This window comes from Scyliorhinus torazame, chromosome 5, assembly GCF_047496885.1.
Source record: "Scyliorhinus torazame isolate Kashiwa2021f chromosome 5, sScyTor2.1, whole genome shotgun sequence".
Taxonomy (NCBI): domain Eukaryota; kingdom Metazoa; phylum Chordata; class Chondrichthyes; order Carcharhiniformes; family Scyliorhinidae; genus Scyliorhinus; species Scyliorhinus torazame.
This window is the reverse complement of record NC_092711.1, coordinates 77,160,423-77,184,315: the sequence shown is the minus strand read 5'-3', so window position 1 is coordinate 77,184,315 and position 23,893 is coordinate 77,160,423. Positions and strand designations below refer to the sequence as shown.

The 23,893-nt window shown below is 48.2% G+C and overlaps 1 protein-coding gene across 2 annotated transcripts in view; it reads left to right on the top strand.

The window, feature by feature from the left end:
* The first annotated feature begins 444 nt into the window (after positions 1 to 444).
* The window catches only part of LOC140421424 (uncharacterized), a 31,544-nt gene continuing 8,095 nt past the window's right edge, over positions 445 to 23,893 (top strand). The window contains exons 1-2 of one of the 2 annotated variants that reach the window (XM_072506122.1): positions 445 to 491; positions 18,795 to 18,878. The gene's annotated coding sequence lies outside the window, so the exon portion shown is untranslated. Of the gene's footprint in view, positions 517 to 18,794; positions 18,879 to 23,893 lie in introns of both variants that reach the window. The other variant, XM_072506121.1, reaches the window with a different exon arrangement.

Here is a 23,893-nt window from a genome sequence, read left to right as displayed (position 1 = left end):
TGGTAAATCTCCTCTGCACCCGCTCCAAAGCCTCCACGTCCTTCCTATAATGCGGTGACCAGAACTGTACGCAATACTCCAAATGCGGCCGTACCAGAGTTCTGTACAGCTGCAACATGACCTCCTGACTCCGGAACTCAATCCCTCTACCAATAAAGGCCAACACGCCAAAAAAACCTTAAGTTCTGCATTGTTCCACGGGAGAGCAGCATTGAATCATCTTGAGAAATGGAGAATAGCAGAATACCCATTGACAATAATTTGCTTGATTGTTTTTATTAATTGGTAACCAAGTTATTTTGTATTTACTGTTTGCAGTTTCAATGGTGCGGACATTACCCACCATTCCGTGCGGCTGCGAATGTGCCCGATACACTCCACAGGAGCCCAGTGCGCAGACGCAATGTTGGGCTGTCTCTGGCGCATGCGCAGTGTCACTTTGATCGGAGGTCCGCGAGTGCGGGAGTGGTTCTTTCGGGCGGTGAGAGTCGGTGAGGCGGAGGGAGGAATGGAGCCGTGAGTCGGGGTGGGGAGGGAGTGAAGGCTTCATAAACACCCCCTGCTGGTCACAAGGCCGGAATAAGACCCTGCAAATCCCGCGTTTGCAGCTGCGGAGCTTTTATTCGGTATCAGGCCCAGTTCCACGGCCGCCATCTTTGTTTAGCTGAGGGGGTCACCTTGATGACGTAACAGAGGCGGTGCTTCAGGATCCGGGTGACCCGGAGAGAAAATCATTGTCTCGATGATTGACAGGCCTCTCCAGAGGGGGGAGGTGGGACTGCCATGTGTGGCAATCCGAAGAACAGAAGAAGAATAACATCAGAATTAGCAGCAGGAGTAGGCCATTCGGCCAATTGACACTGCTCTGCCATTCAATAAACGCTGATCCGAATGTGCCATTAATTACATTTTCCTGTCTGCCCCCAAAACTTGACTCCCCAGTAGATAAAAAAAGACAAACTCAGCTTTGAGTATATTCAGTGACCCAGCGCCACTACTCTCTGGGAAAGAGAATTCCACAAACTCAGCTTTGACAAAGAGTCATCCAGACTCAAAACGTTAGCTCCCTTTTCTCTCCACAGATACTGTCAGACCGGCTGAGATTGTCCAGTATTTTCTGTTTTTGTTTCAGATTCCAGCATCTGCAGTAATTTGCTTTTATCCACAGACTGATGACCCTCTGAGGGAAGACATTTCTCCTTATCTCAGTGTCAAACTGGAGAACTCTTATCTTTAACCTGTCCCCCTTAGTTCTTGAATCCCCATGTGGGAAAATATTCTTTCATCAAAACCCCTCAGAATGTTTCAATAAGATTACCTCTCATTCTTCTAAACTCCATCGGGTACAGACCAAACAGGCTCAATCTTGCTCCATAAAACAAACTCTCCCCTCCCAGGAATCAGACTAGTGAAACTTCACTGAACTGCCTCCAAAGCAAGTATTACCCACATTACATAATCCTGGGACTGGCAACAAAGGGAGAGAATGTTTGGAACTTCTATCCTGGACTCGAAGAGTGATGGATTTTGGAAACTCCTTTTACTGGGGTTAGGGGAGATTTTGTCGTGGTTCCCCAGGACGACAATTCGTTCACACCGATTAAAACAGAGAGTCTGAGCCGCGATCTTCCAAGCATTAGACTTTATTCACCTAGCACAAGAGAATAAAATCGGGATGTCCGGAACAATCCGATGAGCCCTCAGGCTTACAGTCTTTTTATGTACATTTCAGCTCCGTATCTCAAGATTCTTATCTTTCTTATCTTACTTTACAGCCGGACCTTGCTTTGGCCACCATTGTTTTTAGTTGACTTTTATCTGTCTTATTCAAGATTGGTCGCTTCCTTTTTCCTCTCTTTGTCTCTTTTTTTTTTTTTTTTTTTTTTTTTTTTTTTTTTTTTTTTTTTTTTATAAATGTTTTATTGAAAATTTTTTCCCAAACAACAATTTTTCCCCTCTTACAAAGCAAACACAACAATAACAATACAGAAATTTTAAACAATACACAAGTAACAAAACCCCTTTATCTTTGACCTAAACTAAACCCCCCCTCCCCCCCCCCCCCCCCCCCCCCCTCCCCCTGGGTTGCTGCTGCTGGTCATCTGTCTTCCCTCTAACGTTCCCCTAGGTAGTCGAGAAATGGCTGCCACTGCCTGGTGAACCCTTGAGCCGATCCTCTCAGGGCAAACTTTATCTGCTCCAGTTTAATGAACCCCGCCATATCATTTACCCAGGCCTCCAGTCCGGGGGGTTTCGCCTCCTTCCACATGAGTAGGATCCTGCGCCGGGCTACTAGGGACGCAAAGGCCACAACGTCGGCCTCTTTCGCCTCCTGCACTCCCGGCTCTTCCGCAACTCCAAATAGAGCTAACCCCCAGCCTGGTTTGACCCGGGCCTTCACCACCCGCGAAATCACTCCCGTCACTCCCTTCCAATACCCTTCCAGTGCCGGGCATGCCCAAAACATATGTGCGTGGTTTGCCGGGCTCCCGCCACACCTCCCACATTTGTCCTCCACTCCAAAGAACCTGCTCAATCTTGCTCCCGTTATGTGTGCTCTATGTAGCACCTTAAATTGAATCAGGCTAAGCCTGGCGCATGAGGAAGAGGAATTTACCCTGCTTAGGGCATCAGCCCACATACCCTCCTCTATCTCCTCCCCTAGTTCTTCTTCCCACTTTCCTTTTAGTTCGCCCACCGACTCCTCCCCCTCTTCCCTCATCTCTCGGTAAATCTCTGACACCTTGCCCTCTCCGACCCACACCCCTGAAAGCACCCTGTCCTGTATCCCCTGTGTCGGGAGCAATGGAAATTCCCTCACCTGTTGTCTAGTAAATGCCCTCACCTGCATATATCTCAAGAAATTTCCCCGGGGCAACTTATACTTTTCCTCCAATGCTCCCAAGCTCGCAAAAGTCCCATCTATAAATAAATCTCCCACCCTCCTAATTCCCAACTGGAACCAGCTCTGAAATCCTCCATCCATTCTTCCTGGGGCGAACCTATGGTTGTTCCTGATTGGGGACCCCACCAGGGCTCCCCGCACCCCTCTCTGTCGCCTCCACTGTCCCCAGATATTCAATGTTGCCGCCACCACCGGGTTCGTGGTAAACATTTTAGGTGAGATCGGTAGCGGCGCCGTCACCAGCGCCTCTAAACTCGTCCCTTTACAGGACTTTCTCTCCAGTCTTTCCCACGCCGCTCCCTCACCCTCCATCATCCATTTACGTATCATTGCCACATTGGCGGCCCAATAGTAATCGCCCAAGTTCGGTAGTGCCAATCCTCCTCTGTCCCTACTACGCTGAAGGAACCCCCTCCTTACTCTCGGAACTTTCCCTGCCCACACGAAGCTCGTGATGCTCCTGTCTATTTTATTAAAAAAGGTCTTAGTGATTAGTATAGGGAGACATTGAAATACAAATAAGAACCTCGGGAGGACCATCATCTTAATTGCTTGCACCCTGCCCGCCAGCGATAGAGGCTGCATGTCCCACCTCTTGAAGTCCTCCTCCATTTGTTCTACCAACCGTGTCAGATTAAGTCTGTGCAAGGTTCCCCAGCTCCTAGCGATCTGAATCCCCAGGTATCGGAAGTTTCTTTCCACTTTCCTTAGAGGCAAGCCTTCTATCTCTCTACTCTGGTCCCCTGGATGTATCACAAATAATTCACTCTTTCCCATGTTTAGCCTATACCCCGAGAAATCCCCGAACCCCCTCAAAATTCGCATAACCTCTATCATTCCCCCCGCTGGGTCCGACACGTATAACAATAGGTCATCCGCATATAACGAGACTCGGTGTTCTTCTCCCCCTCTAATCACCCCTCTCCATTTCCTGGAGTCTCTCAACGCCATGGCCAGAGGTTCAATTGCCAACGCGAACAACAATGGAGACAGCGGGCATCCCTGTCTTGTTCCCCTATATAGTCGGAAATACTCCGATCTATGTCGACCTGTAACTACGCTTGCCGTTGGAGCCCCATAAAGAAGTCTAACCCAGCTAATAAACCCGTTCCCAAACCCAAACCTCCTTAACACTTCCCATAAATACTCCCACTCCACCCTATCAAATGCCTTCTCTGCGTCCATTGCCGCCACTATCTCTGCCTCCCCCTCCACTGGGGGCATCATTATCACCCCTAATAGTCGTCGCACGTTAACATTCAGTTGTCTCCCTTTTACGAACCCTGTCTGATCTTCGTGCACCACCCCCGGGACACAGTCCTCTATCCTCGATGCCAGCACCTTTGCCAACAATTTGGCGTCCACGTTCAACAATGAAATGGGTCTATAGGACCCGCACTGCAACGGATCTTTATCCCTCTTCAAAATTAACGATATCGTCGCCTCCGACATCGTCGGGGGTAGAGTCCCCCCTTTCCTGGCCTCATTGAACGTCCTCACCATCAACGGGGCCAACAAGTCCACATATTTTCTGTAATACTCCACCGGGAACCCGTCTGGTCCTGGGGCCTTCCCTGCTTGCATGCTTCCCAGTCCCTTAATAACCTCGTCCACCCCAATCGGTGCCCCCAGGCCTACCACCCCCCGCTCCTCCACTTTCGGGAACCTCAATTGGTCCAGGAACTGCCGCATCCCCTCCTCTCCCTCTGGGGGTTGAGACCTATACAGTTCCTCATAGAAGGTCTTGAACACCTCATTTATCTTTCCTGCCCTTCGCACCGTGTCTCCCCTTTCGTCTCTAATTCCTCCTATTTCCCTCGCTGCTGCCCTCTTTCGCAATTGATGAGCCAACAGGCGACTCGCCTTTTCCCCATATTCATACCTCCTCCCCTGTGCCTTCCTCCACAGTACCTCCGCCTTTCTGGTGGTCAGAAGGTCAAATTCCGTCTGGAGTCGTCTCCTCTCCCTGTACAATTCCTCCTCCGGGGTCTCTGCAAATTCCCTATCCACCCTTAAAATCTCCCCCAGTAATCTTTCCCTTTCCTTGGCCTCTGTTTTCCTTTTGTGGGCCCCAATGGAGATCAGCTCTCCTCTGACCACCGCTTTTAGTGCTTCCCATACCACTCCCACAGGGACCTCGCCGTCGTCATTGACCTCCAGGTATCTCTCAATACACCCCCGCACTCTTGCACACACTCCCTCATCCGCCATCAGTCCCACATCTAATCGCCAGAGTGTTCTCTGCTCCCTTTCCTCTCCTAATTCCAGGTCCACCCAATGTGGGGCATGATCCGAAACCGCTATGGCTGAGTACTCAGCTTCTTCCACCCTAGAGATCAACGACCTTCCCAAAACAAAAAAATCTATCCGGGAGTACACTTTATGGACATGGGAGAAGAAGGAATACTCCCTCGCCCTAGGTCTAAGAAATCGCCATGGATCCACTCCCCCCATTTGGTCCATAAACCCCTTAAGTACCTTGGCCGCTGCCGGCCTTCTTCCGGTCCTTGAGCTGGATCTATCTAGCCCCGGGTCCAGCACCGTATTAAAGTCCCCTCCTAAAATCAAGTTTCCTACCTCCAGGTCCGGTATACGCCCCAGCATCCGTCTCATAAATCCCGCATCGTCCCAGTTTGGGGCATACACGTTAACCAACACGACCTCCATTCCCTCCAGCCTGCCACTCACCATTACATATCTACCTCCGCTATCTGCTACGATGTTCTTTGCTTCAAATGCGACCTGTTTCCCCACCAAAATGGCCACCCCTCTATTCTTTGCGTCCAGTCCTGAGTGGAACACCTGTCCCACCCATCCTTTCCTTAGCCTAACTTGGTCCGCCACCTTTAGGTGCGTCTCTTGGAGCATAACCACGTCTGCCCTTAGTCCTTTCAAATGCGCGAGCACTCGGGCCCTTTTTATCGGTCCGTTCAGGCCTCTCACGTTCCACGTGATCAGCCTCACTCGGGGGCTACCTGCCCCCCTCCCGTGTCGACTAGCCATTACCTTCTCTAGGCCAGTCCCATATCCCGCCTCCGCGCTCCCGCTCGCTCCCCCAGCGTCGCACACCATCCCCGCCCACCCACTCTTTAGCCATTTCCTTTTGGATTTCCGCAGCAGCAACCCAGTTGTCCCCCCCCCCCTTCTCCCTCCCTCCTCCCCTCCCCGCTAGATCTCTTTCTAGCTTGATTGCTCCCCCCATATTACTTCCGTAAGTCAGCTGACTTCAACTGACCCCGGCTACTCCTGCTCACTCCTCGACCTCCCCATGTGGGGAACTCCCATCCGCCTTGCGCCTGTCTTTTCGCCTTATTCTTTCTGGTGCGGGAACATCCCTTTACCTGACCCGCCTCTTATGGCGCAGCTCCCTTTCCCCTCCCCCTCCCCTTCCCCATTCTCCAACTATGTCCCGTCTTTCCCCCCTCACCGGCGCCCACATTTCCCCAATGTCTCCCCCCTTCCCTGTTTACTTCTCAATTAACTTCCACCGTAACATTAACAATAACATTTCCTGCAGCATCAGTCCCTCAGTTATGATCCAATTTCTCTTCTTTGATGAAGGTCCATGCTTCCTCCGCCGTCTCGAAATAATGGTGTCTCTCCTGATACGTGACCCATAGTCTTGCCGGCTGCAGCATCCCGAACTTCACCTTCCTTTTATGCAACACCTCTTTGGCTCGGTTGAAGCTCGCCCTCCTTCTCGCCACCTCCGCACTCCAATCCTGGTATACCCGTACCACTGCATTCTCCCATCTGCTACTCCGCACCTTTTTAGCCCATCTCAGGACCTCTTCTCTATCCTTAAGGCGGTAAAATCGCACGATTATCGCCCTGGGTGGTTCTCCCGCTTTTGGTCTTCTCGCCGGAATCCGATTTGCCCACTCCACCTCCAAGGGGCCCGTAGGGGCCTCAGCACCCATCAGTGAGCTCAGCATCGTACTTGCGTACGCTCCACAGTCCACTCCTTCCACACCCTCAGGGAGACCCAGTATCCGAAGGTTCTTCCTTCGCGCTCCATTTTCTAGGGCTTCGATCCTTTCAGTACACTTTTTATGAAGTGCCTCGTGCGTCTGTGTCTTAACCGCCAGGCCCAGGATCTCGTCCTCAATATCTGTCACCTTCTGCTCCACCACACGGAGCTCTGTCTCCTGGGTCTTTAATGTCTCCTTGAGCCCCTCAATTGCCTGTAGCAACGGGGTCAGCACCTCCCTCTTCAGCAGCTCCACGCACCGTCTCACAATTTCATGCTCAGGCCCCCATGTCGCCTGCGCTTTCTCCGCCGCCATCTTGTACTTCTCTCTTTCTGACCCTTTGGTCGACGATTCCTCGCGCTGCAGCCGCCGCCGCCGGTTTTTTCCTCCTTCGTTTGGGGGGGACTCCCTTCTCACACGCCCCACACCGGGTTGCGTCGTCGAAAAATTCCCCGTTGAGGCTCTTAAAAGAGCCCGAAGGTCCGTCGGAGCTGGAGCCGCCGAAGCGTGCGGCTAGCTAGGCATCACCGCAACCGGAAGTCCCTTCAGTGGCCTTGATGAGGTCTTTTCACAGTTGTTCCCTCTGCTGCTAGAATTCACCTTTGATACAGGCCCTCAGGTCAGCTTGCAGCTTTAAGCTTGCCCTTCCCCCGCCTGCATGCTGGAAGAGGCCCTGTTTATCCTGTAGTTGCAGCCAAATCTTTCACTGTTTCTGCGTGTGTCTGGCAACCAAGAGACATACCCTTCCTGGGGGACACTGTCGGGGGAATATTGCCGCCTTCTTCCCACACCGGGAAATGTCAAACAAATGCCGTGGGGGCCCTGTAAAAGAGCCCAAAAGTCCGTTCCAAGCAGGAGCTGCCGAATATGCGACCTAGCTCTGCATAGCCGCACCCGGAAGTCCTCTCTTTGTCTCTTAAACCATGGTGGTTATAACTCTTGCCCTTATCTACACTTCTCTACTTGTGCAACAATCGTGGTTTAGCTGACTTAGGCCGAATGTGTGGAAACACCTGCTCGCTTTAATCTCTCTTTTTTATTATGGTCAACTACTAAAGTGAGCCACTGAGCAGTATTCATTGTTCCCCCAAGTGACTATTGTTTGCCTTCGTTAATTAGTGACTGCTATACTACTTTTCTGGGTCTTCTGCTTTGATCATATCAACTATACTTGATTACATTAGGTCATCTATTCTATGTTTGATTACGTTAGGTCACACGAGGTTACTCTAAATTACATTAGGTTACATAGGTTACATACCCATTTCACTACTCACCTAAATCTGCTTTATCATTTCACTAAAACCTATGATTCTGAATTCCATACCTAGCTCATACAATATCCAGTACAAATTCCCAACATGTCCCCCCTTTGAGGCTTTTCTAGCCTCATCTCAATTACCAAGCTCAAATAACCCCCTCGCTTGATCCCATTCGCATTTTTATTTTAATCACTCTTTGCAGGCAATGTGGAGGAGCCGAATACTTTGGTCAGGGATCAATGCCCCTATTCTAACTTTATCATAATGTGTTTATCCAGGTTCTGATTCTTGGGTTGCTCCCCCAGATTGCCTGCTCCTGACAGTCATCAGCCAAAAACCTTCCCACTCTTGTCGAGGGAAGGGAAAAAGACTGATTCCTGTGTACAGACTAAGTTCTCTTGGTCCCCCGCGGATTTCAGCAAGGTGCTTATCGTTGTCACCAGACGATCTTCCACTATCGTAGTTAGTTTACAGAGTGACGAGTTTCAACTTCGACCAAGGTCATGGTAAATTCACTCAGCGGGGGCGGCTCAAAGTTTCCCCATTCCTCTGTTTTTCCTCTTGAGCGAGAATTGCGTATCACCCGAGTCACCATCTGCCGTGCTGCCACCCTGGTAAGGAAGGATCTCAGGACGGGTAGAAAGCAACAAAATATTAATCCCAGAATGATTATTGATGTGATTGCTACAGCTCCAGCCTTGGCAAACCATGCCCCCCATCTTCCGAACATTCTATCCAGCCAACTCCATACCCCCTGTCCAAACCCAGCATTTTCTTTCATTTCTTTCGCAAGATTCTTTAACTTATTCATGGCTTGTGTAAATGACCCCTCTGGACTAGTGTTATTAGGGATAAATGTGCAACACTGATCCCCAAACATAACACACACACCTCCTTTTTCTGCCAGGAGCCAATCTAATGCCTGTCGATTTTGCCACGCCATTTTGCTGGTCGCATCCAACTGCTCTCCCAAGGCCTCCAGGGCAGCATTTGAATAATTAATAAACCTCTGCTGATTATAATAGATGTAATTGATCCACTCAGTATTCTTGTTGGGTGTGATCCAAAAAAGGATGGATTCAAACCCCGCGGCTATTTCACTCCTAGCTTTGAACTCATTCGGGATGCCTCGGGGCTGTCCAATTGCGTCCATTTGTACGTTAGGGTCAAGGGTATATGCCCTCTTAATTCTTTGTGATTTAATGCCGTTTTCCACCGGCAGTATCACAGTGCTCTGGGCCAGCATAACTCGGGCACATAGTCCCTTCCAATCCAGTGGTAATCGAGCCAGCAGCCCTTTTTCCGGGCCACAAAGCCACCAGAGATCGGCCAGTTGATTTACTTGATTTTCTAATAGATAAGGAGCGGGTGGCATTCCCCCTGTCCGGGCGGGAACAGCAGGGTTGAGCAGACTACGAATGTCGGATATATCCCAAATCCTTTCACACTGTCCTGTGTAGTTTCCCAAACTACTTCCCGTGCTGCCTTCCCTCCAATAGCAATCTTGGATTTGTAAGTTGGGCTCCACCCTCCATTCCTCTGGGGCCGCGTCCATTGCCGTCTTTGGCCATATTGGACAATCGTGGGCCACATGGTAGGTGCGCTTTTTTGCCCCAGCACGCAGGATACATAGGAATTGACACCTCGGCATTTTCCCCTTACAAAGGTTATCACATGCGGATCCTGAACAGTTTATCGTCTCATACGTGTAAGTCTGATTCTTATGCGTATATGTCTGTGTGTATGTGTTATATGTACGGCAATTTTCCTTTTTCCATTTTAGCAGCATGGTCCAACAGTCTCCTGATCCCCACGGTATATCAGTTACTTGGGTGCGTGGTCTTTCTGCCGCACATATCACACAGTTTTTCCCATCACTGTTTTTCTTACCAGTATACTCAGCCCATTTCCACCAGATGTTTTTCTGTGCTTTCTCCCACATAGTATCTGTGCTCACTGACCGTTTACGTCTTGCTTGTCTTAATACTCCACCTTCCTGATTCTGCACCCTTATGTCCTCTGCATCCCACTTTCCTTTGTTACGGGTCAATGAAGTCCTCAAAGGAAATAGTTTCCAAGTCCCAGGTGGGGAACGAGGCCCCCTCCCTGTTCTCACCTCCCCCGGCACCTTGACTAACAGGCCCAGGCTGGGCATTTGTATCATCAGCCAGCTCATGCACAGAACTATTTTCATCATCCTCTACTCTTTCTGTTCTACTTTGGCTCTGTTCCTCCTCCCCACGATTCTCCCCGTGTAGTTCTATCTCTTCCTCGCTGCTACTTCTATCCGCACTGCCACTGTCTTCAATCTCCCTTCTCTCCCCTACCCCTGTTATCGTTCTGGTACAATGGTTCAAGTGATACCACAGTGTACTGCCTTCTACTTGCAACGCCGTGGGAGACACTTTGGTGACTTCAAACGGTCCTTCTCGTCTCGGTTCGTTCCAACGTCTCCGGAACTTCCTGATGTATACTTGATCTCCAAGTTTAATCTGGTGTTCCGTTGCAGGGCTCTCCTCCTCCTTGGCCTTTTCCTGTTCAAATATAGTTCTATGTATAATAGTTAATTGTCGTACATACTCCCTTGCGTCCTGATCTAAACATTCCAGCGCGGGGCCCCCTGCTCCCCTGATCTTTGGCACCGGCATTACTCTTCCTGTCATCATTTCATGTGGGCTCAAATGTGTGATTCTGTTTTCCTGACTCCTGTATTGCATTAGAGCCAATGGCAGAGCATCCATCCAGTTTTTCCCTGTCTCGCTGCAAATTTTGCTTATTTTAGCCTTAAGGGTCCCGTTTGCTCTCTCCACCATTCCTTGGGATTGAGGATGATACACACATCCAAACTTCTGCTTTATTCGGAGCGCTGAGAGCGTCTCTCTCAGTGCCCTTCCTATAAAAGCAGATCCATTATCTGAACTTAATTGCATGGGTATGCCAAATCTTGGGATAATTTCTTTTGACAGGAAGTTAATCACCGTTCCAGATCCTTGATCTTTGGATGGTGTTGCTTCTATCCATCTGCTGAATCTATCAATAATCACTAGCATGTATCTTTTCCCCCTCACCACCTTTCCCATATCCACATAGTCCATGCATAGATGTTTAAATGGTCCTTCGGGAATGGGTATATGCCCTATTGGGGCAGTAATGCCCTTCCTGATATTATTCTGAGCACACACCTCACACTGACTTAGTATGTAGTCAATTGAGTTTTGCAGGTATGGTGACCAGAATCCTTCTTTCTTGATCTTTCTAGCCACCTCTCCTCTGGCACAGTGGTCCACTCCATGTGCTTCGCTGATTAGTATGGTTAGTAATGATGTGGGTGCTATGACCAATCCCTCCCCATTTCTCCATATTTTGGCATGTTGTCCCTGTATTGCTCCTCTATCTTTCCACATTGTCTTTTCAGCTACAGGGGCTTCCTCCTGTAACTGTGCCACATCGTCTAATGTGATTTGAGGTTCGATATTCCCCACACCTGGCCCTGGGTGTGGCCTTGCTATTTCTACTGGGGCTATCGTAGCCTCAATGCATCCTGACGCTTCTTTAGCTGCCTTGTCGGCTTTGGTGTTTCCCTGTGTGATGCTATCCGTTCCCTTTTTATGCGCCTGACACTTAATTATGGCTAATTCCCTTGGACCCATCATGGCCCTTATTAAAGCCCTGATTTGACCTTCGTGGTGTATTGGTCCTCCTCCACTTTTCATAAATCCCCTTTGCTTCCATATTGCCCCAAACAGGTGGCAGACCCCGTGGGCATAGGCCGAATCAGTATAAATTTCCACCGCTTCCCCGTTTGCTAACTCACATGCTCTGGTCAGTGCTTCAAGCTCCGCTAACTGGGCTGAGCATGGCTGCTCACATTCTTTTGCCTCTATTACCTCAAATGATTCCCCTCTCTGTTCAACTACTGCATAGCCAGCATGATTTCCCCTATGATCCCTATAACACGAACCATCAACGTACAACGTCCTCTTCTCTTCTGTGCTTAATCTATCTGCCTTCAAGTCTTTCCTCAGTTTCATAAACACTCTTGTCTCTTTTACACACTCATGCTCCTCTCCCTCATGTGGTAATGGCATATAGTCAGCTGGGTTGGCCCTATTACACTTCACTATCGTAATGTCCGGGAATGTGGTCAGCATTTGAAAATGATGAATTCTAGCCGGCGTCAGAACAAACTTCCCTTTTTCAATCAATTCAGCTACCTTATGGTACACATGTATGTTTATCGGATATCCCATTGTGACTGTAGCTGCCTTTTCGTACGCCCACCAAGCTGCTGCCAGGCCTTGATAGCACGGAGGATATCCCATTGCTACGTCGTCTAGCTTGGTACTGTAATATGCTACAGCCTGCCTTCGTCTACCCTTGCAATTTTCCTGCGTTAACACTGCTGTAGCAAATCCGGCTTCTCTGTTACTCACAAATAAGTCAAAGGGTTTGTCATAGGTCGGTAAAGCCAATGCTGGTGCCTGTGCCATCTCTTTCTTTATATTCTCAAATGCGTCTGAAGCATCTTTATCCCATCTTAGTTTGGTTCTTAATTCTTCGCACCCTGCCTCCTTCATTACCTTTCGTAGTGCCTGCGTTTTTTCCGCATAGCTTTCCACCCATTCTGAACTGAATCCTGTCATTCCCAAAAATGTCATCATTTGTCCCACCGTCTGTGGTTTCGGAACTTTTAGTACAGCTTCTATCTGCTGAGAAGCTATCCCCTTCTGCCCTGCTGATATTTCTCTTCCCAAGTACTCTACTTTTTTCTGGCACAGCTGCAGCTTTTTCCTGGATACTTTATGGCCCCCTTCTGCTAGTCTTTCCAATAGTTTTAAACTATCCTTCCTGCATTGTTCTTGTGTTTCTGTGCATAATAATAAATCATCCACATATTGTATCAGTGTTCCTTCCAACTGCACTCCTTTTAAATCTGCTCTCAACACCTGATTGAATACATGTGGGGAGTGTTTAAATCCTTGGGGCATCCTATTGTATGTGTATTGTTTCCCCTCGAACGTAAATGCAAAGAGATACTGACTTTCTTGAGCTAACGGCACACTAAAAAATGCCGAACATAGGTCTATCACAGTAAACCATCTACTTTCAGGTGGTATATTTGTCAACAAGGTGTAAGGGTTTGGAACCTCTACTGGCATATCTTCCACTACCTCATTAATTGCTCTGAGGTCATGCACCAATCTCCATTTTTCTCCGTCCGCCTTCTTTACCGGTAGCAGCGGTGTATTACACCTGCTCCGGGTTTCTTTTAATACCCCTGCTTCTATCAATCCCTTAATCGTTTCTCTAATTCCTTCAATTGCTTCTGTCTTGATTGGGTATTGCGGCCTATAAGGCCCCTGGCGTCCTGTCTTTAATCTGACTTCAACTGGATTAGCGGTTTTGACCCTCCCTACATCCGTGTCCTGTCTGGACCACAACTCCTGCGGGAGGGAGTTCAAATCCCGCTCTAAACTCTCTCTCCACTCCAGTTCCTGTTTCTCAATTTGCACTCCTATTGTTATTTGCTTTGGTTTCCCAAGCATCTTAACATCCAAAATTATTTTCATCATTTGTCCATCGTTGGACGTCCAAATACCTACATTGTCTGTCTGGACAAATTCTAAGTCTTGTGCTCTCAACACCATTGGTCCTAGGTCTTTTGATCTATATCCCGGATTCACTTTCAATGTGACATGTGGCTCCGCTCCAGATACAGAGAACCATTTGTCAACCCATTCATTCCTAACGATTGTGAGGGCCGCTCCCTCTAGTCCGATTAAAATACTTCCTGACTTTATTTCCTGTTCTCGTCCCGCCTCCCTTTCCCATTTCTCCTGTACCTCAGGTTCCTGCTTTTCATCAAATATCATTGTACTGTGTAATTCTGTTCTTGGCCATTTGGCTTGTGGTATCCAGGCGTCTATAAGTTTTCCCCAAACTTCCCATATCTGTTTTTTAACTTGTTCCTCTATATCTCCCAACCAATATACATTAACCCTTTCTTTTCCTGGTATTTCAAGTGGATACATTCCCATCAAATCAATTCCTTGTTCAGTGCATTCTAATTTCAGTCCTAGACCTAGGATTGCATCCCTTCCCAATAGATTTAAAGGAGTTTTATCACATACTAAAATAGGTACATGGGTAGTCTTATTCCCAATGGTAACAGGCACCGGCGTCGTCATTCGAGCTAATGTTACTTTCCCCGAGAACCCCACAGTTTTTACAAACTGGTTTGACAATGGTAAGTGATCCGCATATTTCGTTTGTATGCACGTACATGTGGCGCCGGTGTCTATCATCATGGGGACCTCGATCCCTCCTACTCTAACGTTAACTATAGGTTCCTGCTCTGCGGTTTCTGTTATTTGTACGTACTGTCCTACCATTTTGGGGTTCTCTGGGCCTCCCTATGGGGAACTCTGATGGTTTACCGGCCCTTGAAACATCGGGATGCTGTTCGGCGACACTTGGATCAGTTGCTGGCCTGTCTGCTGCTGGTTTTCTCCCTGCCTGTGGGAATTCCGCGGGCAATTCCTTTTTATGTGCCCTGCCTCCCCGCACCCCCAACACACACCTGAAGGGCCAGGCAATGGTCCCTGTCTCGGAGTCTGATGATTAACCTGTCCCTGTCCTCTCTGATTCTGATAGGGTGGCCTACCACCTCCCTGTCCTTTCCCATTTCTATTCCAGTCAGTCTGACTTTGCAGGGCGTATGGGTTTTGATAATTTAGGCCATAGGCTTCTGGGTTCATGGACAGTGGGAAGGCAGAAATGTTATAGGTTATGATGGGCCGGCCTCCATCTCCGCTCCCCCCTAATATTGGTGCAGGTATTTCCTCTGACTTTTGCTCCACCATCATCGGTGCTATTTTTCTGGGTGCGAGATCCTCTTTTGCCTTTATCTTATCCTTGCTTTTGATCTCCTCCAATTGTGCCTGAAGGAGTTTACGTTGTATCTCCTTCAGCTGTTTGTCTGCATTCTTTTCATCTTTGCGATGTCTTTCTACTGCATGGGCAACATAATCCACAAACTCTCGGTAGCTTTTTGAGTCCAAGCCCACTACTTCCTCCAGTCTTGTCTTAGCTGAGACTGGCAAGCCCTCTAGGATTGCAGCCCGGAACATGGAGTTGGTCAGTGGGTCTATTAGAATGTCCCTTTCCGTGTCCCTTCTCCATCTTTTTAATTGCTTTTCCACATACACAGCTGCATTCTCCTCCTCACCCAATGGCTCTCCCCTTAGGGTTTTTACATCCATTCGGTTGGGGTATATATCCCGCAGTGCCTGCCAGATGTCATGGCGATACGGGTCCATGAGTGTCCCATCTACCTCTGGGTCATAAGCTGCGGTCGGGATGCCAGCACGTCTCATTACTTCCGCCATTTGGTCCATTCCTAGCACCTTTGTCAGGAGAGCTTTGATGTCGCCCAGTGCCATCCTTTTTCCCACCATTCCTGCCTCCAACTGTCCAATCCACCTTCCAGCTCCATCCAAAATATTGGGTAATTCATTAATTAAACTAGGCAAATCCTGACCTGACCAAGGGATATACTGCAGTCTGCCACCCTTCAGAATCACCGGGAGCATCCTTTTCTCTCTCCTATCCTCAGCTGGAAACTTCACAGGTTTGTGTTTTTTCCGCGTTGATTTTCTTTGTTCCCCTAACACTGATTGTCCCCCTTCGTCTTCACTACTTTCTTCTGTCTCTCCTTCCATCTTTCCCTCTATTCTATTTTTCTCTGGGTGCTTCCACATCCATGTTTTTCCCAATCTTCGTCTGTCTGCCCCTTTGTGCATTTCCCAGCATGTTTCCTCTCTTTCTTTTTCCTCTCTGTTCACTCCGACTCTCTTTCCTTCTATTTTTCCCTGTGATGTCTCACTTCCACACTCGGAGGGATCATCTTCTGATCTCCACTCATATTCTTTTCTAACATTCTTTCCTTTCCCTTCCCGTTCCTTATCCACTTTCATTACCGTCTTTGCCCATTTCAAAAGTTCTACCACATTTACTTCTTCCTCCAACTCCTTTCTCCTTTGGCTCAGCCCATCCAAATCCTCTTCTGTTTTCCTAGCCGCTTCTTCTATACCTTGTTTCTTTTCTCTCTCCCTTTGTGCCCATTCCTCCTTCGTCATCTGTTCTATGTTATATTCTCCCTCAAAATTCATTGTGCCTGATATAACTGGGTAAGGTCCCGTGGAGCTCTGTTCCCCTAAGTATGGGGGCGGGGCTACGTTTGGATCTTCCAATTCTGCTTTTTCCTGAAGTTGCACTGGCATCTGCATCCTACCTCCCCTCCATACCCTTCTTCTCTCTTTCCCCTCTCGTTCGAATAGTGCTAGTATCTCTAACTCCTTTTCTCGCTTCTCCCTTCTTTTGCTCGACCTATCCTTAATTTTATAGTTCTTTATCATTCCCTTCTGGTCCCCACATCTCTCTATGTCCCATGTGCCTTCCTCCGGCCACTGTGTATTGGTCTTACTTGTTCTTTTGGCCCACTTTTTAGAGACGTGTTCTATATCTCCCCTGAGGGCTGGGAACTTATCCCCTAATATCTCCACTGGTGTTTTAACTTTGTGTGCCATTACTCGTCTTTTCGGACTACTGTCACAATTTTTATCACTTAATCTGTCAGAGTTAGGTATCACAGTGATTATTACTCGCTGTATTATTTTTCCGTGCTCAGTCCCCTGTTTACCTTTCTTTTGGGTTTCCCTGGCCAATATCTGTAACTCTAACCGGGGTCCCGATATCCACTTCCCCGTAGTCCCCTGTCCCGGCACTATCTTCCTCTCCCGGGCTATAGGGTAGTAGGTTTTCACTTGCTCGTCTATGTGTACAGAAACCCTGTATCGGTCGGATTCCTTTATTAAGTTCTCTAGAGTTTCCAATTTTATTTCGTCTATCCAATTCCTATCGGCTATTCCTTCCCAGTTTACATACGGCCACTCATTCTTTATCTCCTCTAAGTTAGTTATATGTGTAATCTTTTTCCAATCCAGTGTTGCTTCCGTTTTTGTTATTATCCTTTTTAATCCCCTGACTTTTTCTTCTCAACCGGTTGTACCAATCTCGCCACTAGGCGGTTTTGTCAGTGTAATCTTTCCAAGTTGTTAGTTATTACCCTACCTGTGTTCCGACTCTCCCTCTTATTTCTGTCCTCCACGCCGCTACCTCAGATCAGTTTGTTCAAATTGGTCTTTTACTTCCTCTATTCTAGCTGCTAATCCCCTTCTCTGGGTTAGATTCCACTCCTGTGCTTTTGACTACCGTATTAGGTCAGAGAGCGATCTCTCACCGATCTCTCTCCCTCTCGGTTGACGTCCCTTACCCGAGGCCCTGGGTAGGTTTGGACTGGCAGATTTTCCCACACTTACTCTCTTCTGGGCAAGTCGTAACCTGAAAACCCGCTCCAAACCGCTTGACTTAACCTAATTGCATTACTTTAGCGTTCGGCCTTTTTCCCGTCTCACTTTTTACCCATTCACAGACAATACAGTATTCTCAGCGCGCTTTTGCATGCAAAGCTCTACTCTTCAGATCAGACTCAGTCTCTCAAAATATTTTACACAATTTAGTTTTACCTATGCAGGATATCTTTTGGGTTGGGGAGATCCAGGACCAGCAGAGAGCCGGGTGCGCCGGGCCTCGAGATCCCTTTTCCGACAACAAGGATTTACATGCAATACAAATCTGCTCACCTTGCTGTCAGAATGCCGGCTTTGGGATGCCCAGCCCCGGTCGGACCTCCGCCTCCGCCACTCCTTCCAGATGCTTTTCTGGGCGATCTCTCACCAACCCTGCTCGCAGCGCCAATTTTGTCGTGGTTCCCCAGGACGACAATTCGTTCACACCGATTAAAACAGAGAGTCTGAGCCGCGATCTTCCAAGCATTAGACTTTATTCACCTAGCACAAGAGAATAAAATCGGGATGTCCGGAACAATCCGATGAGCCCTCAGGCTTACAGTCTTTTTATGTACATTTCAGCTCCGTATCTCAAGATTCTTATCTTTCTTATCTTACTTTACAGCCGGACCTTGCTTTGGCCACCATTGTTTTTAGTTGACTTTTATCTGTCTTATTCAAGATTGGTCGCTTCCTTTTTCCTCTCTTTGTCTCTTAAACCATGGTGGTTATAACTCTTGCCCTTATCTACACTTCTCTACTTGTGCAACAATCGTGGTTTAGCTGACTTAGGCCGAATGTGTGGAAACACCTGCTCGCTTTATTCTCTCTTTTTTATTATGGTCAACTACTAAAGTGAGCCACTGAGCAGTATTCATTGTTCCCCCAAGTGACTATTGTTTGCCTTCGTTAATTAGTGACTGCTATACTACTTTTCTGGGTCTTCTGCTTTGATCATATCAACTATACTTGATTACATTAGGTCATCTATTCTATGTTTGATTACGTTAGGTCACACGAGGTTACTCTAAATTACATTAGGTTACATAGGTTACATACCCATTTCACTACTCACCTAAATCTGCTTTATCATTTCACTAAAACCTATGATTCTGAATTCCATACCTAGCTCATACAATATCCAGTACAAATTCCCAACAGTTACAATACTCAAACCAAGATAAATGTTTGATCTTAATTTCTAACCTCGACTAACATTTCTGACCATTGTAATTTCCTTTGACAGCTGCTTCCAAAGCTTCTGATATCTTTCCAGCCGAAGGTTGCAGCAGGAGATTGTAAACTTGAAAACACTGAAATTGTGACAGAGGTGAGTTATTATTCATCATAAATTTACAATCCCCAATTATTTGTTTCCAATTAAGGGGCAATTTAGCATGGCCAATCCGAAGCTGGAACTCCCAGTGCAGACTTTAGTGTTGTGAGATTGTTGCTGTGGTGGAGAGTGGCTGCTGCTGTTGCTCTCTCTCTCTGTTGCTGCTCTCTCGCTCTCTGTCTGTTGCTGCTGTTCTCTCTCTCTCGCTCTGCTGCTGTTGCTCAGTTTGCTGCCTGTTTCCAGTGCTGGTTGCTGCTGAGCTGCTTGGAGGAAGGAGAGGGGAGAGCAGGAAGGAGAGGGGAGTAACGGAAGGAGAGGTGAGAGAAGTAAGGATAGAAGGACAACAACAAGGAGGCAACTTCAAAAACAAGGTGGGAGTAAAGCCCTTTGGACTTCTTGTTTGCTGGCCCCCTCCCGGGTTGAGGGCCTGGCCCAGTCTTCCCAACTGATAACATCTGCCTTCAGCAAGGACAAAACCTTCCTTATTCTATCCAATGTGCTTGTTCCGGGGCAGGGGGATCGAGTGGGCAGTGTGTTTGCTGAGCCTCCTCCCGGCCTGAAGACTCCACACACCAGCAGGGAGGAGGTGGATTCCATTGGGTGGTCGTTCCAGGGTGGGAGCACGGACTGTGTTTTTGCTGAGTCCTACTTGGGCCGAAGACCTCGCGAACCAGCGCCACTTACCTCCTTGTGAACCTGCTTCTGGGCCTGGCGAAGTGCGTCATTTATAGGTCCAGGCAGCGGGTGACCTGGGGGGGTCATCCGACCAGACTTTTTGCCCCTTTTCCATGGCTACATTCGCAGCTGGGTGTCCCTAGAAAGGGAGCATGCGGTGTCCATGGGCACCATCAAAGCCTTCCATGCCCGGTGGGCACCGCAGGGGTTGGGGTGCTTTATTGGCCCCTTTAAATGCACTCTCATCAGATGTTTTTAAGTTCCTGCTGATCTTTGTTACATTCGGCAGTGCCCCTAACTGGAGTGGCCCTTTTTGCTTTGTCCCTAAGTTTGTTTCCTTGGTTCTATTTTGTTGGTGGACCTCAAAAGAGTGGCCAATCCACCTAGCCTGCACATCTTTGGGTTGTGGGGGTGAGACCCACGGGGAGAATGTGCAAACTCCACATGGCGGTGACCCGGGGCCGGGATCAAACCTGGGTCCTCAGCACCGTGAGGCAGCAGTGCTAACCACTGCCACCGTGCCACCCTTTGTCATGATGTTTCCATTCCTATTTTATCACACACTTCCCAGTGACACTCATTGTAACACAGAAACTTCAAAATATCATTGCTACCTTGCATCTTGCCCTCGTATTATTGTCTGATGATAACAGTAACAGAGTAACACACACCAGAATTGGAATATCAGATAGGTTGTTGTCTAATAATAATAGTGACAGAGTAACGAACACCAGAATTGGAATAACAGGCAGGTTATTGTCTCATCATGACAGAGTTACGGGGGGGGGTGACTCGGTAGTTAGCACTGTTGCCTCAAGCACCAGGTACCTGGGTTCGATTCCGACCTTGGGTCACTGTCTGTGTGGAGTTTGCACATTCTTCCCGTGGCTGCAAAGATTTCCTCCCACAGTCCAAAGATGAGCAGGTTAGGTGGATTGGCTGTGCTAAATTGTCCCTGGGTGGGGTTACGGGGTTAGGGTGGGGGATTGGCCACGGTAGGGTGAACTTTCAGAGGGTCGGTGCAGACTCAATGGGCTAAAAGGCCTCCTTCAGCACTGTAGGGATTCTATGATTCTACACTGGATCCAATGATACCTTCACACACACACTGCAGCCTGACTTACTGGAACAATCTTAAATCTGTGTCCCATAATCCTTTCACAATCTGCTGATGGGAACAGATTTCTTTATCTTTTGCCGGGTTTGCTGTTATCGTTTCCGATGCCTGGGTCGTGCCGGGTGGTCCGTCCAGATTTCACTCCATTTTTGTTTTTGTAACGGTTGAATGGGCTTGGACCAGTCCATTTAGGATCCAGTACACAATTTGCCCCAAGAATCAATTATAGCCAGGTCTGGGATGGATCCCAACAATTATTATACATATGACACATCGTCCCAGTTAGGGGCTTAGCCATTCACCAGCACCACCAATATACCCGCCAATGGCCCACTGACCACCACATATCTCCCATTAGTGTCCGCAATGATCCTAGTGACCGAAAGAGGGACCCGTTTATTGATTAGAATTGCAGCACCTCGAGCCCTTCGTCAAAGCCCGAGTGAAACACTTGGCTCACCCCTCTGCAGTCTGGTCTGATCTCTAACCCGCAAGTGAGTCTCCTGCAAGAACACCACACCAACATGTAGAATCTTTAGGTGAGCAAAAACCCTCCACCTCTTCACTGGTCCACCCAATACCCTTACGTTCCAGGTGACCAGCTGAATCAGGGGTCACTCTTCACCCCCCCCCCCCGCCCCCCCCTCAAACCCTGGCCCCCTTCACGGAATCAGCCATGAGGGACTATCCAGTAAATCTTCAAAATGTACACGCCAAGAGTCCACCCAAGATGGCTGCCATACATGCACCCATACACTCACAGAGTAAAACAAAAACAGTTCTTTAGTCATCAGTTAGCTCACCCGTCTCCACCCCCCCCCCCTATATATATCTACATTGTGCTTCATAAGGAAAATCTCCCTTCACCCCGAACAGAAAAACAGATTTTATCACAAAATATCAAAACTATAGGGGCTCGTTGGTGTAGGGGTATGATTCTCGCTTTTGGTGTCTTGGTTTCGAAATTTGCGAGAGGTCGCGGGTTCAAATCCCGGACGAGCCCTTTGATAAGGTTTTCTGTTAGGGGCAGCATGGTAGCATTGTGGATAGCACAATTGCTTCACAGCTCCAGGGTCCCAGGTTCGATTCCGGCTTGGGTCACTGTCTGTGCGGAGTCTGCACATCCTCCCCGTGTATGCGTGGGTTTCCTCCGGGTGTTCCGGTTTCCTCCCACAGTCCAAAGATGTGCAGGTTAGGTGGATTGGCCATGATTATTTGCCCTTAGTGTCCAAAATTGCCCTTAGTGTTGGGTGGGGTTACTGGGTTATGGGGATAGGGTTGGGTGTTGACCTTGGGTAGGGTGCTCTTTCCAAGAGCCGGTGCAGACTCGATGGGCCGATTGGCCTCCTTCTGCACTGTAAATTCTATGATAATCTATGATATATAGAGGATATCACAACACCCATCCCACCCCACAGGAAACGTAGATCTTGTCCGATACAGATAACTGGACCCCAGTCCATGCTTTACAATGTTCACCTCCTCTGGTCTATCAAAATGGATGTCTTTGGACTCGTATGTGAGCCGCAGCTTTGCATGGTATACCGTCCCAAATCAAACTTCTTTCTTACACAGAGCAGCCTGAACCTTACTAAAGGCCACTCACTTCCTCACCAGCTCGACTCCCATATATTGGTAAATCCTCACTCGGATAACAGAGTGAGTCCCTTCCCACACTCAGTGAATGGTTTGTCACCGGTGTGACTACGGTGATGAATCTCCAGCTCACATGGGGATCTGAATCCCTTCCCACAGTCCCCACATTTCCATGGTTTCAGCATGCTGCTGATGTCCTTGTCCCTCTCCACGTTTGACGATCAGTTTATGTCTTGTCCCCACAGAGAGCATGTGTACGGTCTCTTCCCGCTCTGAATAGTGTGATGTTTTTTCAGACTGTGTAACTGGTAAAAGCTCTTTCCACAGGCAGTTCACTGGAACACTCACTCGAGTTGAGTGTGTATTGGGTTTTTTTCAGTCACACTGATCATGAAAATTTTTTCCTGCAGACAGACCAGACAAACATTTCTTCTGAAATAAAAGCAAATTACAGCGTATGCTGGAATCTGAAACAAAAGAGAAAATGCTGGAAAATCTCAGCAGGTCTGGCAGCATCTGTAGGGAGAGAAAAGAGCTGACGTTTCGAGTCCGATGACTCTTTTGTCAAAGCTCAAACATTTCTTCTTCCACATTCACAGGCCAATGATATTCAGGTCTGATGAATGGAGTGACTGTTAAATCTTGATGTGAAGTTTGATTTGAGTTTCCATCAGTAAATCCTCCCCTTGTAAGATCCAGTAAAAGGAGTTTACAAAAGTCATCACTAGGGGCTGGCACGGTGGCTCAGTGGTTAACTGAGGACCCGGGTGTGATCCCGGCCCCGGGTTACTGTCCGTATGGAGTTTGCACATTCTCCCCGTGTCTGCGTGGGTCTGGCCCCCACAATCCAAAAAGATGTGCAGGGTAGGTGAATCGGCCACGCTAAAATTACTCTTTAATTGGGGAAAAAAAGAATTGGGTACTCTAAATTTATTTATTTTTTAATTAAAAAAAAATAAAACTCATCACTGTCAGTACAGGATAGAAATTCTGAACAGACAATTCAAGTTTCTCTGGAACCGCTTTCCCTTTGCTCACACTCTCCCTCCTCCCTGGGCTGAAATCCAATCCCATCTCAGCATCTGCACCATTTCTTTGCTCCACTCCCAGTTTTCTCCCTCCCTCTCCTCTGCCTGGGTTCAGTTCTCCAGCTCCTGTCTGCAGACTGACAATAAAATCAATGGGTCTTATTGGGGTTTGGGGCTTCCAGCGGGTGTTTGTGAATCCTCCCCGCCCACCTGCCAGGGTTTCCTTCCTTGCCAGAGATCAGATTCCTCATTGATGATTTGAGCCCAACCTGGAACCACGCTAAATTGCCCTTAATTGGGAGAAGAAAATTACATGAAGATTTGCGGCTCCACAAAGTGGTTCCAACTCCTCACACCCATCTCCTGAACACAGGCATTGTCAAAGTCGGGAGCGCGATCCGTGTGTGGGTCACGGGCAGGTGTCGGGTGGGTGCGCAAATCCGCACGCAGCAGCCGGCTTCTAATAATGCCGGCTGCAAGCGGCCTTCAAAATGGCCACGAACATATTTTAAAAATGCGGCCGCACTGCGCATGCGTGCCCGCTCATCGGTACGCATGCTCAGAGTTTTGCGCCTGCTCAGAGTTTTGCGCAT